The 17,541-nt window shown below is 39.6% G+C and overlaps 1 protein-coding gene across 1 annotated transcript in view; it reads left to right on the top strand.

Moving 5' to 3' along the window:
• b3galt1 (Beta-1,3-galactosyltransferase 1) overlaps nucleotides 1–17,541 on the top strand; it is a 183,718-nt gene that overhangs the window by 57,320 nt on the left and 108,857 nt on the right. The window contains exon 2 of the mRNA XM_004917705.4: nucleotides 7,754–7,826. The gene's annotated coding sequence lies outside the window, so the exon portion shown is untranslated. The remainder of the gene's footprint in view (nucleotides 1–7,753; nucleotides 7,827–17,541) is intronic.

The following is a 17,541-nucleotide window of genomic DNA, read 5'->3' as shown; positions in this document are numbered from 1 at the left end:
TGATCCTTCAAAAGTATAAATAAATACCATTTGGATATGCTGAATTCCAGCTGCAAAACAGTTTTTCTCTTCCTCGTCATTTGAAATCCTGGCAGGGGAGGAGGGACTAAAACATTGATGTTACAAATTGTAAAAATTTCTCCACAGCTTACAGACAGCATGCAGGAACTACACAACCCACAATGCATTGCATTGTGATGTTCCTTTCCTTATTGACATCACGTGTGCAGGGAATTGTGGGACTGGGAGGATGCAGACTGAAGGCAGGCTGAGGACAGTCGACTACTGTTTTATTTGAGTCTTAAGAAGTCAACCAGATCAGCAGGGTAACAGGGGGCGGGCTTAGGGAGCTGTTCCAAACCATATCCCGGTAGAGAGGGGGGCGGCTGGTAGGGGTCACTGTGTGTGTTGGGCCCCTTTTTTGAGGGGGGTGAGTCTGGCACACAGTAGTTACGCCACTGGGCAGACATTAAGGGTTGGCCTGTCCACAGCCATTCCCTTGGGCGCCATTGCTGCCTGAATAAGCACTAAGTGACATGTTCTTGCACCCTATATAGTGCTTTCAAGATGAGCTGTGGAACCAATTCAAGTTAATTATCCAATGACACCTTGAGAAATAGTTTACTGCATATTCACCTAATGGATATACATATAATATAATATGCTTTGGTTCATATAAATGAACCCACAGTGTTCATAACATGGCTGCACATTTAAGACAGCAGAGATCTCTTCTTTAGACGAGGCACCCAAAGCATAAAGCTTGTTACCCAGAAAGACTTTCACCTACAGTTCACTTCAATTTCCTTTCCTTGTAATGATTTCTCCGATATTCTCTCGTTTACATTCTTTATATTTCCTTTTCATCAAGGCCTGGAATCTGAAAGCGCCAAAATAAATGGATAAAGACTTTTTTTAGTGTATGTATAAAACGGTGACAAATGTGATGATAAATTTTTCATTGCCCTTCGTTGTTTTCAGACTCATTTCCTGAAAAGTTTCAGCTTTAATGGGAGAGAAAAGCTAAAAACGCTAGGCAAACCTATATGAAAGAACACATTGTTAAACACAAAGAACAAATCATTTACTGGGTAGCAACTTGAGAGAAGCGGTTTTAAACAGCATAAAGGAAATTGCAGAGGATGCGGAGGCTTTTATAGATCAAATGGGATATTGAGTGGACTATTTCATTTGCTCGTTTATAAAAGAGAAAGGGCTTGTTTGCCAATGGTACAGGCGAAAGTGCTGGAGAACTAAGGGATGCAAAATTGTGCCTCTTTGGCCCACAGAGGGAGCACTTGGCATTCTGGAAGTAAAGAGTTGCACCATAGTGGGCAACAGGCAACTGTACTTATTGGTGTGGAGAGGGTTCTAACCAAATGGTTCTATCTGGTTTGGCTGCTTATTCAGAACATGGTGTAGAGAGGGGTCTAAACAAATGGTTCTATCTGGTTTGGCTGCTTATTCAGAACATGGTGTAGAGAGGGGTCTAAACAAATGGGTTCTATCAGGTTTGGCTGCTTATTCAGAACATGGTGTAGAGAGGGGTCTAAACAAATGGTTCTATCTGGTTTGGCTGCTTATTCAGAACATGATATAGAGAGGGTTCTAACCAAATGATTCTATCTGGTTTGGCTGCTTATTCAGAACATGGTGTAGAGAGGGGTCTAAACAAATGGGTTCTATCAGGTTTGGCTGCTTATTCAGAACATGATATAGAGAGGGTTCTAACCAAATGATTCTATCTGGTTTGGCTGCTTATTCAGAACATGGTGCAGTGAGGGGTCTAAATAAATGGTTCTATCTGGTTTGGCTGCTTATTCAGAATATGGTGCAGTGAGGGGTCTAAATAAATGGTTCTATCAGGTTTGGCTGCTTATTCAGAACATGATATAGAGAGGGGTCTAAACAAATGGGTTCTATCAGGTTTGGCTGCTTATTCGGAACATGATATAGAGAGGGGTCTAAACAAATGGGTTCTATCAGGTTTGGCTGCTTATTCAGAACATGATATAGAGAGGGGTCTAAACAAATGGGTTCTATCAGGTTTGGCTGCTTATTCAGAACATGATATAGAGAGGGGTCTAAACAAATGGGTTCTATCTGGTTTGGCTGCTTATTCAGAATATGGTGCAGTGAGGGGTCTAAATAAATGGTTCTATCTGATTTGGCTGCTTATTCAAAACATGGTGCAGAGAGGGGACTAAACAAATGGGTTCTATCAGGTTTGGCTGATTGTTCAGAACATGATATAGAGAGGGGTCTAAACAAATGGGTTCTATCTGGTTTGGCTGCTTATTCAGAACATGATATAGAGAGGGGTCTAAACAAATGGGTTCTATCAGGTTTGGCTGCTTATTCAGAACATGATATAGAGAGGGGTCTAAACAAATGGGTTCTATCTGGTTTGGCTGCTTATTCAGAACATGATATAGAGAGGGGTCTAAACAAATGGGTTCTATCTGGTTTGGCTGCTTATTCAGAACATGATATAGAGAGGGGTCTAAACAAATGGGTTCTATCAGGTTTGGCTGCTTATTCAGAACATGATATAGAGAGGGGTCTAAACAAATGGGTTCTATCAGGTTTGGCTGCTTATTCAGAACATGATATAGAGAGGGGTCTAAACAAATGGTTCTATCTGGTTTGGCTGCTTATTCAGAACATGATATAGAGAGGGGTCTAAACAAATGGTTTTATCTGGTTTGGCTGCTTATCCAGACCATGGTGTCGAGAGGGGTCTAAACAAATGGCTCTATCTGGTTTGGCTGCTTATCCAGACCATGGTGTCGAGAGGGGTCTAAACAAATGGCTCTATCTGGTTTGGCTGCTTATCCAGACCATGGTGTCGAGAGGGGTCTAAACAAATGGCTCTATCTGGTTTGGCTGCTTATCCAGACCATGGTGTCGAGAGGGGTATGACATAGTACTTTTTCAACATAGAGGATTGCTAATCTCTAGCTAATATGACCCATTCAGAAAAATAAATCGAGGTCAGTCTAATAAACTGTATTTACCCTTGTTCTTTATATTAACCTCTACCTGCTCCAGTGTTGTATACAAGAGAATATATGGAAAAGCAGGTTCCAGAAACCCAACTGCCTTTTGTTACTTGACATCACTGCTGTAAACAACATCTGGTTCTAGATCTTTTCTTGAGATTTGCTTGAGCTTTATTCTACATCATGCAAGAGAGATCCGCCATTAATCATATGCATGCTTTGCGACAGGAGGAGATAGGAGCAAGTCACATGTTGTACAGGGTATGAAGCTTTTATAGCACTTAATGTGTGACTTACGGCATAACGCTGCTTAACTTAACATATCCAGGGACCAGCTACAACCTTTTTTTATCCTGGAAAATCAGTGCTGCTGATTGGAGTTGCTTTGAGTGGCAACTATTACATTTAGCCATGGAAGGGTTAACTATTCCCCTGCAAATTAATCTCCCTTTAATCCCTTGTAGCTGCAACACACCTTAAATTATTTATGAACTATAAAGTACGTTTCATGGCCCTTTCTATATTGGGAATATTGACATGAGGCGCTTAAAGGCCCACAATGACGGTTTGTCCCCCCCCTCAAATAAATAATTTCATTCATAATCTTTACCAACAGATTTTTTTTTTTTCAGTAAAAATGAGAAAATAAGTCTTGGCCTTCGAAGGATTAGGAGTCAGATTAGCGCAACGGTTCAGGATAGCTGCTTGCATTCGCTACTTACAGCTGCAATAACAGGGTGGACAAGAAGCTTAACTTTCATTAAACACAGAGGTCTGAGAATACCGAAAGGCCAGATACTATATTGGATATTAAAAAATGCTAAGTAACTGGTTACGTCTTTATATAAAGGTATATCTATAAAAGGCTTTTTTAAGAATTGTGCTACAAAGTTGACTTAACATTCCTTTCCAATGGAACACAATCCCAATGGAAAGAGACCACAAGAGCTCACTAGGCCATTGCCCTTGGTAGAGTGTCTTTTGCAAGTGGATTTTCACACTACAAAGGGGACACACTTCCACTGGGACACACTCCTCATGGAAAGAGACCACACTGTCTTGCTCACTAGGCCATTGCCCTTGGTATAGTAGCATTTGCAAGTGGATTTTCACACTACAAAGGGGACACACTTCCACTGGGACACACTCCTCATGGAAAGAGACCACACTGTCTTGCTCACTAGTCCATTGCCCTTGGTATAGTAGCATTTGCAAGTGGATTTTCACACTACAAAGGGGACACACTTCCACTGGGACACACTCCTCATGGAAAGAGACCACACTGTCTTGCTCACTAGTCCATTGCCCTTGGTATAGTAGCATTTGCAAGTGGATTTTCACACTACAAAGGGGACACACTTCCACTGGGACACACTCCTCATGGAAAGAGACCACACTGTCTTGCTCACTAGTCCATTGCCCTTGGTATAGTAGCATTTGCAAGTGGATTTTCACACTACACAAGGAGAAAATGGGGAAGGCTGTAGCCAAAAACAGTGAAGTCTTATGACTGCCATTAGAGTTAGCAAGACATTGCTACAAGCTAGGGAAAAGGAAAGTAGAATAACTGTATGATTAACCTTTTTTATTTAGATTAAGTTTGGGACCAGGTGGAAATGTTTGATCTGAGACTATCAATGAAGATAGAAGGCCCAGGAGCCAGAATGGGCTGAAGGAAGAATGAATTGTAGGACGGGGAAAGACAGAAGACAGATGTTTTGTGGTGGTTGTGATGACAGCTCTGGGGGGCAGGCTATTTAAGGAGGGGGCTAGTGAGGTTACATCCTCTATCTTGGGGGCATTACAGGCACAGAATCTGGGAAACAAGCAGGTCTCCCCAAAGAAGTATGGTCAGTTTAGATGTTACAGTAATAAAAGTAGAATGTTCACTAAGGTAGTGACAAGATATAAAGGAATGCTATTGGCCTGAGACATGTTGTTACATGATAATGCTCATTTGCAATGGTTGTGCGAACTGACACACCACCCAGGCTACTCAGGTGAATTGTGCTTCTCACAGGTGAGGGGTAATTCCAGGTTTCCCACCGCAGGCCGTGTCAAAATGCACAACAGTTCACCTTTTTTATGCAGAGTGTCAGAAATTAAGCCATTGCAATTCAGACAATTTTTACCTGTCTGGCCTTCCTTAGTCAGATTGCAGCCAGAAAGCACCAAGGGCATGTAATACCACCAAGGAACAGGGCCACTGCTGGATGACCAGGACAATTGCACCAAAGTACAATAGGGTACCGAAATGTAGCTTTAAGCTTAGCAGGATGTCGGATGTAAATTTCTGTGCGTTTGTACATTTTTACTAACTACGGATCTCTCTTATTAATGGCTATGGTGATTCATCCCTGTATATATCTTAATCCTTAATAAGCAGGTAACATCAGATAATGTAATATAGTCACGAATGTTGTCTCAGCCAAAGACGAATACAAAAAGGTCTTGTGGCATTTCAAAAGCATTTATTTGCAGAATTAACACAGTGTCAGATTTTAAAGGGAAAATAAACCAACCATGCTTAATCCCTTGCTGTGCCTTAAATGACCTTTACTATTAGGCCATAACACACTGAGAGGAAGTTTTTCTGGAGACATTTGATACCATCTGTCTTTATTACACCTATTAGCGCAGTTAGCAGTTAAGTGATTGTATCCTGCAGAACAGAAGGGGAGAGATCTGCAGCCTGTGGCTCATTGCATCCCTGCATAGCTGTCGCCCAGATCCCTGGAGGAGGTTCTTTTTTATTGACACTACTTGAGTTTCATGGTTTCTGCAATATGACATTTTGGGCGAGTATAAAAGCGGCTCTATCCTGTATCTCAAGTTCAGCTAATTAAATAAGGCCAAACAAGTGCTGCCTGGGGACGTGATATTAAGAGGCTACAAATGTTGTACAGTGCAGCAGCAGCAGCCGCATTGGATTGTGAGACTAAATGTAGGCTGCGTGTGTTTCCTGCGCCTGTAATAGTTTAATCAATGATGCTAATGTTTAGATCACTAATGTCCAACCTGCAGGCCTTCAGCTTTGCTAAATTAAACTATAACTATTGGAGTGTTGCTGATGGCTATTGGAGTGTTGCTGATGGCCACCAGTCCACCAGTTAAGGACCTCAGTTCTGCTTCATTCACTGCCTCTTCCTCTCATATATTGGCTTTTTAATGGTCAATATGTAGGAAAGTGCTCATAATACCTTTCATTTGTAAAACGTAGGCTTCAGAATTCCAGGATACAGTTAAATGGAAATTCCTATGAAGTGAGTAACCGTGTGCCATTTCCTCCAGAAAGATGACTAGGTTTCAGTTGGGTTGATTAAGGTAGCCCCACTCGTGATGCAGTTCAGGTATGACTGCTCAATGAAGTCCCACTAGACAGAAAGAATCAAATGGTTTCCCAACAAGGAAGAGGGAAGATATGGTTGAGAACTAATGACTGGATCCCCACTAAAGACTAAGCCAAGGTAGATTTTTAGATGTGAAATGCAACAAAAGGTCAAAGTTGATGAATAGGACAATCAAGGCTCCTTAAGATAAAATCCAGCACTCCAGTTCCCTCAGTACTGAAGCTAGGGTTGAGCATTTCAGATCCCCACAAGGAAGAGGGAAGACATGGTTGAGATATGGTTGAGAAGTAATGACTGGATGCCCACTAAAGAAACAAGTAGATGAGGCTTAGCCAGTCTTATTGTTGCTTTGTTAGCCCTGTCTATGTTGAAATAGCCCTGTTTCAAAAAAGGGTTTAGTGCATGATGCAACTGTAGACATGTATGGGATGGACATACGATTGCCATAAAATGAACCTTAAGTCCCAAATGGGATGTATTTGTAGATGAAGAAGGGACATACAATGAAAGGTCAAACTTGATTGACAGGACAATTAAGGCACCCCAAGATGAAATCCAGTTCTCATGTTTGAGAACTAATAACTGGATGTGCCACTAAGACGAGAAAGGTCCCGGAACCTGTGAATTAAGCTTAGCCAGTCTTCTATCTGCTTTGTTAGCCCAGTATAAGCAGAGCTATGTTGAAAAAGCCCTGTTTAAAAGAAGGTTTTTTTTGCATGATGGAACTGTACACATGGATGGAATGGACATATGATTGCCATGAATTGAACCTTAGGTCCCAAATGCTGCATCCATAGGAATGTAAAGATCAAAATAGCAAAGATGGCTACACTAGCAGAGCTGCAACTGTTGCAAAGTGAGCAGATTTTCTGCAGCAAGAGGAAGGGCACTTAGCCAGTCCCCAGTATTAGATGAGAGGAAATGATAGGATAAGGGATAGATGAAAAATGCTCTAATGCATTTTTTATGGGTTTGGTGCTTCCATACCCAACAGTAAAATAAAAATGGCCAAGATGAATACTAGGGTGAGTGCATCTCATTTGGTTTTCAAAAAGCAAATTCTATTGTTCTTTCTAGAATGCAAATGAGCATGATATGCGTGCTTCTAACTGGTGAACACTTGATAGTTTATCAGCTCTCTGCCAGTAGGTCTCTCCTGCACATTCTCACATGGAACCGCTAAATATAACTCATTTATTCAGTGTCATTACTATTTATGTACTCTGATTTTCCCGTGGTCTGCTGGGAAAGTCAGCGGTGAAAGTTAATGTATGGAATTTTCTAGCAGATAAGTATCCCAGTAGGAACCATGAAAACATGAAATCAAAGAATCACATTTTGTTCTTCTCCTTTTGTTTTTTTGGGTCATTATACGACTAAATATTTTGTATTAACTCTTAGGGTACCAACCTTTGCCTAAATACTGAAGCCAAGCCAGTACCGAAGACCCTTTGCACAAGCGTAACCTGCAAATGTAAGTTGAATTAATTGATATATGTTGTGCATTTACTAGTAAATATATTTTGCTGTCATTTTGACATATGCCAGATATACAAGGATATATGTATTTTAATAACTTGAAAATATTATGCAGCCCATTAGCCAAAAAAAAAGGATTATTCTAGCATATGGGTCCAACAAATAGCATTTAATACAAAAAATGTGCATATGGTGGCATGAGCATAACTTAGCTGATTGAGGACCTTCATTTATTAGATGGCGAGATACTGAAGAGGCATGGGATACCTAGGAATTGCATAATGCAACTGTAGACATGTATGGGATGGACATATGATTGTCATGAACATGAGCCTTAGGTTCCAAATGGGATGTATTGTCGATAAGGATGGGAGAAACAATGAAGGGTTGAACTTGATGAACAAGACAATCAAAATCCCTGAAGATGAAATCCAAGGGGGATCCACTAACCTGAGTCTACACACCAAGGGTACTAACCCTTTAGTCCTCAGTGAAGCTTCAGGCACCTGTATTAAATGTCATTGCCTGACATCTTATTCCTAGATTGACTTTATATAGGATCTTTCCTATAGAATCTAGCCTACTTTTAGGTCTTCCCTAAATCCACTGAGTTCTAATGTTCCCAATGGCTCTAAGTTCACTAGGGCCTTCCATACTCTTCTCATGTCTATTGAACATGAGTAGAGTCCAATAGACCTAACAAGCCCCCCAACCTCTTTAACACCCACATACCTGTATATAGCTACAACTCTTCCTATCCATACTTATACAAACCAGCCTTTTATCTGAGACCATTAAACTTAATAGGAACTTACAACCATAGATGCAAATATTTGCCTACTGACCTATATAAGTACTGTTTCTAAACTGTCTACACCTGTCTTTTTATTGTTTTTGTAAGATATGTGATGAGATTGTGATGAAAATCTAGTGGTCCTCAGCAACCAATCAGCATTTAGCTTTCATATTGTACATCTGTTGCATTCAAAACAATAAAAAGAAGATCCTAATTGGTTGCATTTGTATTAGTATTAGTAATATTAAGTAAAAACCAGGGCATCAGCTTTTTGAATATGATAACGTGTCCATGTTGTAAGCTTTGCCACTTAGAAAACTGGGATACAGTGTTAAATATTGCCAAAAGAAAATCTAAACAGGTGATTTTCATAGAAGGACAAAAAGCAACAGTCTACATAACAACAGAATTCAATTATGAACATCTTGTACCCAGGAGATTTCAGTAGGAGAATAAGAGACAATGCAGGCAATGAAGCAGCCTATTACACAAAATGGTATAGAAGAGCATCACAAATAGCCCTGTCAGCAGGTTTCAGCTATACAATGTGTTATGTTTGTCATGACAAGTCTATTGAGTTTCTCTGTCCGCTGCTCCGGATGATTTTTTTTTACTCGCAGTGGATATTTGATGTGCTGTAAATCTATGTGAAGCTCATTAGTAAGCAAATCTTGGACCAGCTATAATTCTAGGCATGGTTATATGTTCAATTGGTCTTATTTGTAGAATGTGTCTTTGAAACAATGATGTGGTACTTGAGGGAGTCAATGTAGAACCAAAGGTTCTAGTGGTCTGGAATAGATGGTGCACAGGGTAGGTGCTATACATGTCCATGAAGCATATACCATGCCAACCTTTCTTTGAAACATTACCCTGATGTGCAGAAGTCACTTATCCCAATAGGTCTCTACCTTTTCAGTTTAGTCAACTCTATCCCAATAAATCCCTTGCTACAAATAATATGTGTAGAATATGTTGTTGAAGGTAGTTATTTTTACTTTAAACCTATAAAAAAGACTGTTCCTGTAATGATTTTCCACAATCTTCCCCAAATGAATGTCCTCAGCGCCATCATACTCTTAAGAGCACTCATAAGTCAAACTGATCACTACATCTAAAGGAGAATTGTGAAGAAAGAGAGATTTTTTATTTCTCAAAGTTCCCTGCTGTTTTTGTCTAATAAAACCCTGTAATCCAACATCAGAAAGGAGGACAAAGTGCTGTATATGTATTTTGTTTATTCTACAGTAGTTTATTATAAAGAACAGGGATCCTCAACTGCACAGAGCAGGCAGGGAGAATCATCTTGAATTAAATAGTAGTATAAAACTGCTTATATCTTAAAACAGATTATAGGGGTTAAAATTAACTTTTTAGTATAGTATAGAATATCCCATTTCTAAAATCTTTTTAATTGGCCTTCATTATTTATTCTTTATAGTTTTTGAGTTATTTGGCTTCTTCTTCTACCTCTTTCCAGCTTTCAAATGGGGGTCACTGACCCTGGCAGCCAAAAAAAAATGTTTTTACAATTTTATTGTTATGGTTACTTTGTATTACTTATATTTCTATTATAAGTCCTTCCTACACTTATTCCACAAACCTCTGCCTGATTGCTAGGCAAAATAAGATCATATGCAACCAGATAGCTGCTGAAATACAATGTCCCTCCTACACTTATTCCAGTCTATCACACAAACCTCTGCCTGGTTGCTAGACAAAATAAGATCATAGCAACCAGATAGCTGCTGAAATACAATGTCCCTCCTACACCTATTCCAGTCTATCACACAAACCTCTGCCTGGTTGCTAGGCAAAATAAGATCATAGCAACCATATAGCTGCTGAAATACAATGTCCCTCCTACACTTATTCCAGTCTATCACACAAACATCTGCCTGGTTGCTAGACAAAATAAGATCATAGCAACCAGATAGCTGCTGAAATACAATGTCCCTCCTACACCTATTCCAGTCTATCACACAAACCTCTGCCTGGTTGCTAGGCAAAATAAGATCATAGCAACCAGAGAGCTGCTGAAATACAGTGTCCCTCCTACACTTATTCCAGTCTCTCACACAAACCTCTGCCTGGTTGCTAGGCAAAATAAGATCATAGCATCCAGATAGCTGCTGAAATACAATGTCCCTCCTACACCTATTCCAGTCTATCACACAAACCTCTGCCTGGTTGCTAAGCAAAATAAGACCGTAGCAACCAGCTAGCTGTTGAAATACCAAACTGCAAAACTGCTGAACTTATATTTACATAACTAATAAACAGGGGTGACACTACTGGGTGTGCGGGGGGGGTTGATTGTAACTGGACCCATAACCCCATCAGGCCCGACGGACGCTCACGTTAATGCAAATCATCTGTCCGTAGAGGGGGGGGGGGTACCTGGCTGCATCTTGGCCCTGGCATTTATAGTTCTGTTATTGCTCATAAAAACCTGAACAATTAAAAGTCCAGTTGCAAATTGTTTCAGAATATCAATGTCTGCATCTGAAAGTGAACTTTCCCCTTGTAAATGGAAAACTAAAGCAACATAACTAGACTTTACATCCCGGTTAATGACCTGTATTTCTTTATAACAAACCCAGGCATTTAAATAACTCTGATTGCAACAAAGTGAAGGGTAAGCTAACAGTATGCAATGTAATTTAACACTCTGTGACTTTGCGTTCTTGTGTAACCCATGTGTTATACCAGTTGTTGGAACCGCCATAGCATTGAACCAGGCAACTGTGTTAATTGGGAGTCTGAAACCCAACACATGTGATTCACACACGCAGTGTCCATGACTCAGTGCCATAGAAACCCCTAGTATTTGCGCTATTACGACAAGTGACATAAAAGGGATGGTTTAGTAAATGCAATATTCTGTTTCATTAAACGCTACAGCATTAACGTTCTTTCATTTACTGGGGGATTTTCATGGATTCTGGCATTCTGTATGTTGCAGTTGAAATAAATTAGTGGCGCAGAGAATGAAAATGACTTTGGCATCACTTCAGCATGGGAATTTGCTTTTTGATGCCGGAATCTATTTTTGTAGTCAGCATTTCGACGTTATTAACACTAACCTCAATGGAAAGAGATGCATTAAACGACTCCAGCTCCAGCAGCTGCCATAAATGTTATGGATGGGGCCGGGAGAGATTGATAGGCATTTGGAGGTGTTCTGACATGGTAGATCATTTTCAGTTAATATTTGGAATCCTACGGATTGGATTCAGTGGCACACTGACAGGGGCCCTGTCGGCAAGGAGTTTGAATTTTCTTTCTGTGTTGCCGTGGGCTCCCCCTTTTCCACCCACACTTCAAATATACAAGCAGGTTAATTGGCTCCTGATGGGACTGACCTTAGTGTTATTCTGTTTTTTTGTTTGAATGTCATAGGGAAAATTAATTGTACTGTAAGCTCCACTGAGACAGGGACGGATGTGAATAATAAAGAATCACTGTAAAGAACTCTATATAATATTAGCACTATATAAATAAAGGATATTCATGATAATAATCATAGACATGTGCAAGTATATTAAGTACAGGGGAAAACGGTATCTTACACCTTTCTAGGGAGCGATGTAAGTGACAAACTTGTATCCTATCTTACATGTTGGAATACGGCCACCAGTAATGTAACTAGGACTTTCCAGGCCCTTTGCTCTCCCGTGGGCCACTATGATGGCCATCTTGACAGTTTTAGTGGTCCTTAGTTTAAACAGAGAGATACTGTACCTCTATGGCAAAACTGAAGAATACACATGGAAGACTCAATCATAAAGCCAACTCTTCTGTTTATTCAATGAGTACAAGTCACACAGGTGGGTGTTCCATTCATCTCCTGTCCCTGCTGCAGACTCTGCCAATTCCTCCAGCGGGCCTAACCCTCCCTACCAAGGGCTTCTGTCCCTGTCTCTCCCACCACAAAAAAGGTCACAGCCTTCTACTTCCTGCTCATATTATCCATTCCTACAACTTTATTACTATTAACTTTCTTGAACAAAACGCATTTCACCTCCTCACAAATGAATGGATTCACCACACAAAGTCATTTCTATGCTGTTTGTCAGACGCAGATAGGGATGCACCTAATCCATAATGTTTAGTTTGTGCCAAATACATAATCCTTGACAAAATGTTTTCACAAATTCCTGCCCTTATTTTAACAAATCTGAGTACAGTGGACAAAATGGCATTATGATTTCTTTTGGCTAAAACTAAGGGTGTGTCTTAAAACTAAATCTTGGAATTTACACAAATCCTAAAAAGTCATCATGACAAATGTTTAAAAAAAAAATGATCTCTGGGGAAAATGTTGGATCATTTGGGTTTTGACCAATAGCCTATTTGACCAATATGCTAAGAATCCCTGTCTTACAGATAGGGGGCTACATGCACATTTTCATGTTTAGAATTCTGAACTAGGTATGACTTTGTCAACCCAGTTTTGTTCAGTTTTACAGAAGGTCTGAGTAGGCCAGTGTTGAGTGAGATAGTAGCAGAGCATTAGCTTTTTAAATATGATAACGTGTGTCCATGTCATAAGCATTGCCTCTTAGAAAACTGGGATACCGTGTTAAATAATGGCCAAAAATCTAAACAGGTGATTTTCTTAGTAGGACAAAGAGTGACAGTCTGCATAACAACAGAATTCAATTATGAACATCTTGTACCCAGGAGATTTCAGTAGGAGAATAGGAGACAATGCAGGCAATGAAGCAGCCTATTACACAAAATGCTATAGAAGAGCATCACAAATAGCCCTGTCAGCAGGTTTCAGCTATACAATGTGTTAAGTTTGTCATGACAAGTCTATTGAGTTTCTCTGTCCACTGCGGATTATTTTTCTTTTCGCAGTGCATATTTGATGTGCTGTAAATCTGTGGGAAGCTCATTAGTAAGCACATTTTGGACCAGCTATAATTCTAGGCATGGCTATATGTTAATGTGGTCTTCTTTGTAGAATGTGTCTTTGAAAAAATAATGTGGTACTTTAGGAGTCAGTGTAGAACAAAAGGGTCTAGTGGTCTCGAATAGATGGTGTAGGTGATGTCCATGAAGTATATTCTATGCCAAGTCTTTTTACTTATATACAGTAACCATAATAAGTGCAAAGAATATGTTTGTTCAATGCAGTCTATACAGGGCTTTGTGTCTACATTATATGAATTTCTGAAATGCTTGGTTGGACTGTACCATAAAATGCTGGGGGACAGACTGTGCCATAAAATGCTGGGGAGCAATATGTCATTAAATATTTAGGGCCACAGTTATGTCTATATTTTTTTTTTTTTTTTTTTTTTAAACGTTGGGTGGTTTTCTAAGTGGTCCCATTGTGACATACTTTTGACTAGAGCTAGGGGAATAGGAGAAAAAGTCTGTGTGGGAGTACAAAAGGATACAACATAAATGATAGGGAGAAATAAGGTGGGAGGAAAGTAGAAAATAGGATAGGATAGAAGTTCCCTGGAGGTCATTTATAAAGAATGTGCACATTTGTACCTGGGCAGTAACCCTTGGCAAACAATCAGAATGCCTTATTGCATTATTATACCTGCTGCTGGCTGAAAAAAATGTAATCACTAATTGGTTGTTATGGGTTACTGCCCAAGTGCAAATTTGCCCAGACTTTATATCTAAAATCTAAATATCTAAACTTTCTAGATGTTCTTGTGAAACTGTTATACAGAATCGCTATGAGCCCTTTCAAATGCCCACATCACATTTGCCAGATAGTCAGATGTGTTCATACAATATGCAGTGCTTGATGCTTCTCTTGAGTTGTTCCACTTGTCCTTTTGCCTCTCTGTTATATAAAGTATTAAAATGTTCTTCAGCTCCCAGAAATGTGACTCCAGGGCACAAGTATAAAACAAGAAAGAAAATACTTTTTTTTCTGCTTTCTTTCCTAGTATATTTCTTAACATATCCCAAGTTTTCCCAAGGCTTCTATTATGTACTAGAGCATAAACATATTTAGCTATCAATACTTCTAACAAAGAGATGCCACTAGCAATTAATTTAAATTGAAAAAAGTTTAGCAAAGGAAAAAAAAAGTAGAATTTTTTAGCCATATAGCATCTCTCTTTAGCTTGCATGTATACAATGCATTATATTATATAGAGTGTATGTGCTTTTTTCCTGAGAGAATATCATAATATAATTCTATATCTTGAATAGCTGAAATGTTATTCTATTACTAATATTTTAGGCATTAATTATATTTCATTGTAAAATGTCACTTGTACAGAATAATGGCAAATAATGAAGGTAACCTTTTGCACATTCGAGCCAAATCCTCTGTTATATATTTTATGTATATTCTCTTAAGCAATCAAGAGTATATCTTAAGGGTGAAGACACATGGAGCTACTTTGTAGCAGCTACTTGTCACGGCTACTAAATGCCTCTGCATACACACAAAGAGACAATTATCAGTAAATGATCATTGAGCATTGTCTGTTTTAGTAGTCATGACAAGTAGCTGCTAATAGTAGCAGCCTAAAGGTGGCCATACACGAGGCGATTTCGCTCATTGTGCGATGAACGATTATATCGACAAACGATCGTATGGCGATCGAGTTCCCATACGATATGCCATCCACGGGCAACGATAATTCGGGAAAGATATTGTCGCATCATTATCGTAAAATACCTACGATCGTACATCTACGTACGATCGATGTCGTTGCTGGCAATCGTGACATGCGCAGAGAACAATCGTTGAAAGACAAATGTCTGACACTCACACCAACTGGCAGATTTTATCGTTAAACGACCAAAATTTTTAAACCTGGCCGATCGATTTTGGGGACGATAATGTCGGCTCGTTTAGTGGGCCGACGATCGTTCGTACACCACCAACTATACGATAACTTAACGATAGCATCGGATCGTTCGGGAATCGGTCGTTTGTAAGTAAAAAATCGGTCCGTGTATGGCCACCTTAAGAGAGACATATACCTTCCCTATGTCTGAGTCCATTGTTTCCACTAGCTCTCCAAAATACCCCAAGCTTAATTACTGATGCACAAGAATTCTCCAATGGGAATCATCCTTACCAGCTCTACATTAGTCATCTCACTGTTACCTAACATATGTGGATAACTGTACAGTGTTTACTTGCTAATATAACACTGGAATCAGACTTCAGAAGGGATATAGTGATGTCTAGGTGTTTGGACCTACAAGATAAGGATGTAATACCCTTAGCAATTATGGTATATAACAGGCAAGATTTTCATTAGAGAATACTCTTGCATTTATTGGACCACTGGCCCTGGAGGACTTGGAGAAAAATGTAATCATGAAGAATCTATCTCTATGGTAAAACTTTAACCCTTGATAATATGCCAGAGAGTGGTGAAAGTTGTAGGCCACCAACATTAGTATGGATCACCCCTACTGTGGAATCAATATGTCTCATTTAATGCACATTCCTTCTCTGAACATTTGTAAATGAGGTAGAAAAAATTGTAAGGAAGCAGACTCTACATAGGCTTGGTTCTTGGGTTACATAGCAACTAATATATAAACATAATACATGAATACATGATCATATATAATAATGTGCCAAATATGTAGAAAAAAACTCATAAAAATGATTAGAACAGTGACTGTTGGGACAAGTTTAGTGGGAAGCAGTAGGACTATGACTGCACAGCTTGCTCATACTACATGAAGAACTTTAGCTAAGGTGATGGTGGGACTTAGATCTGGTGTAGGATTTAAATAGTTTGGATCACCAGTGGAAGAAAGACCATAGTGGTGCCATGAAACAGGACAACAACATAGATCAAAAGAGCCATGGAAAGGGATCAGAGTGGTCTTCTTTCACCTTGTTTTTTTAAAAAAAGGGATAAATATACCTGAAGGGTATATTTCTTCTAGTGAACTGGCCATGGCATAGTTTAGACCCATTCATTATCTATATTAGAGTTTCAGAGACTTGTAGAGTCTATGCCATGGTGGGTCAAAAAGGACATATCTTTCCTAAAAACTGAATCTTTTCTTACCCCTAGCTCTCTGAATTAGCCATCCCAAGCTAAACAACAAATGCAAGAAAACTCTCCAATGAGAATCATCCTTGCAAGCTCTACATCCTTCATCTCACTGTTATCTAACATATTCACATTTTGTTTGCTGACATTGGGGTGCAGGATGGTGAAGCTGAGGGGACGATGCATTGATGTCAGAGAAGGGGATTAGGTAGAGGGTAAAAATATTTAGTATTAATACTTGAATGTGTACTGTTCTCCTTGATTAAGATCCAGGGTTGAACTGGGGTATGCAGGGCCCACTGGGGCTGGACCACCCCTGGACACAACCCCAATACCCCCCCTTGGTGACCCTGCTGCCTACCCAATCCCCACCTTCCCTGAGTGCGTGTACATTATACATATCTTCACAATCGGGCAAGCAAAATCAGCAGGGGAGTGACAGCAGGGATCAGGTCCGAGTCCGAGGGCCAGTCCCACCAGGTTTTTCCTGGTGCTTCATCTTTGATGTTACATAAGAGATCAAAAAAAGACAAAGTGGAGACCTGATCTATGTATTGGAAGTCCATTGTAAGGTTTTTTTTATAAAGTAACACCATTTTAGCTTATAGCTTAGAGGTTTCCCACTGGTTCTGCTTCATTGGACCCCATTCTGGTTATGTTTTGCAAAAGTCATTCTGAGTAGACTCCAGTCTTTGGAAACTACAGTAGGTGGCATATCCCTGTCTGCTCGCTTCTGCTGCAGGTTGTTGTTTTATAGATGACTTTAGAAGAGAGACTATGTATGAACTGCTCTGCTTTCAGGATAAATTCAGACGCACATTAAATACACTTGCTATGATCTTAAATTTCCAACTGGAAAGTCAAAAGAAACATAATTGAGTTTAAAGCCTGCATTAGTCATGCTA

The sequence above is a fragment of the Xenopus tropicalis genome, chromosome 9 (genome assembly GCF_000004195.4).
Source record: "Xenopus tropicalis strain Nigerian chromosome 9, UCB_Xtro_10.0, whole genome shotgun sequence".
NCBI lineage: Eukaryota > Metazoa > Chordata > Amphibia > Anura > Pipidae > Xenopus > Xenopus tropicalis.
The sequence above is the reverse complement of the archived record's forward strand: the minus strand, read 5'-3'. Positions and strand labels throughout refer to the sequence as shown.